Source organism: Physeter macrocephalus, chromosome 11, assembly GCF_002837175.3.
Source record: "Physeter macrocephalus isolate SW-GA chromosome 11, ASM283717v5, whole genome shotgun sequence".
Taxonomy (NCBI): domain Eukaryota; kingdom Metazoa; phylum Chordata; class Mammalia; order Artiodactyla; family Physeteridae; genus Physeter; species Physeter macrocephalus.
In genome coordinates this window covers 17,834,523-17,836,797 of record NC_041224.1, presented here as the reverse complement: position 1 = coordinate 17,836,797, position 2,275 = coordinate 17,834,523, and positions in this window count along the sequence as shown.

Genomic DNA, 2,275 nt, shown 5'->3' with positions numbered 1-2,275 from the left:
GTTCTTATTACCTACACTTGTTTCCAGATGCTCAGCACCTAGGTTATCACAGTAATAAACTGCCTCCTGTTTCTGGTTCTTCACTTTCATACTTTCTACCAGATAAATTATTATGAAACTCAAATATCATCATACATTAATCACAGACACACACACATGCGCGCGCGCACACACACATGCGCGCGCGCACACACACACACACACACACACACACACACACACACACTCACTCTGTTTTCCCCACCAGGAAACTTCTGATCCAACTTGGTTCATCTCCTGGATGCTTCTTCATGCCCCCCATTCATTCGCAACTCCAATCTTTTGCCTCTGCCATTTCCCTGCCTTGACTACATAAATCCTGCCTATGTTTAAAGGTTTATCTTGAGTCCACGGAGCTCTTCTCAGTGACTTTAAGCCACAGGTATCTCCAGATTCTATGAAATTACCTAATTCAATTTATGCACGTCACTCATTTTGACTTTTTATTACTCTCAGCCTGTTATGTTTATTCAGCTATGTTTATTTATATGTCTTCATATTCACCTTCATTGACAATTGACTAGAGACTGTGGACATTTTGCTTGAGCTGATTTTGATTTCTTCCCTGACAACCATGCACTGGTTGTAGGTACACAACTTCTGCCTTACCTGTCAACTTCTCTCTGATTTGACTTCAATAAGTGCTTAGCTGTCTGCATCCCAGCATTTGTCCATTTGTTTATTCATTGTTTAACTAACTGATTCATTTATGGGCCATGACTCGGGGTCAGGTGCTCTACTGACACTGGGATACATGAGTGAATAAAGGGTCATCATTGTTCATGAGAACTTTAAATACTACACTGCCTCAGATGAAGAGACAACAAAAGTGTTAATTCAGATTTTGGATAATACATAGAATTGATGACTCAGTCTGAATGAAGTTGAATGAAGAACCACAGAGACATAGTATTAACTAATTCTCATAGAACAAGTTGCCAAGGACTTTTAAAACATCCTTGGGCTAACATGCGCTTCCAACTCTGTTACTAAACTGCCCCAAATCACAAAATAAATTCAATATTGTGTCTATGTAGGCAGAAGAATCACAAAGCAAATTAAGAGAAAAAATAAATTTTTTAAAAAAGAGGAAATAATAGTAAAGGTCATAAAGTAAGACAGTAGGGACCATTCATTGATATTTTTACCTACTTTGGCCTTTTATTCTAAGATTGGAGAGATGCCTCTTCAGAGAAAAATGGAGGGAATGAGCAGAAAGAAAGAACGTGAACTCTCCCTTAATAGCTTCTTTTACTTTGTTTTATTTATTTAGGATATCTTTAGGAGGGTGAGTGAGGAAAAGTTATCTCCTTTGAATCATGGTATATCCAGAGACTTCCATGGAGGCCAGGTTGTAATATTCAGGTAAGACCTCTGTCTAAAGCAGTGGTTTATAACCTTGGCCACACTCCCGAATCACCTGAAGAGCTTTTAAAAGGACTCTGCCTGGATCTCATACAGGAGAGATTCTGATTTAATTAGTCAGGGGTGCTGCCTGGAAACCTGGATTTTTAAGAGCTTCCCAGGTGATTCTAATGTGCAAGTCTGAGGACCAATGAGCTTGAGTCCGGCCTCCAATACAAAGCACCGCCCATTCAGAGGGAAGGCAGCCACACAGGTGTCTTTCCAGGGAGCTGGGAGACAAGATGTGGCCTTTTCTGGGAGAAATTAAAAACACATTCTTAAAGGATTGAATTGAAATCTAAATGGTAACAGGCATCCATCAACTGAATAACAAAGAAACTACATAGCCAGTAGTTAAATAAGAAGAAAACCCCAAACAAATAGAAAAGGGGTTTGTTAATAAGCGTTGTTAGATAACAGTGACATAGATTGAGAAAACCTGCAAACACATATGGAGGTGTTATATTAGTTTGTGCTTCGCTCTAAAATATACATTATAAAGAGTTTTCTTCATAAGCCTCTACTTCTAATTAGTTACCCTAACCCTCTGTTGTCAGATGGTTCAAGAGTTTATCTTTTTCTCTGCTCATGTCTGGCTCATGGTTGTGCTCTATTTCCCCTATGGTTGTATTTTGTGAGAAAGGGGATAGTTAAGGAAGAGGAGTGCTTATGGTTCCTTCTTCCGTGCCATTTTTACTCACAACACTCTGACACCAAATACGTGGGGTTTCCCCACACCAGTTAATTCTCCATCTTTCTGCACACAAACTGGGTGTACTACAGTTCAATTCAATTCTGATACAAACTACCCAGAGTTAGAAAGACCCACAGG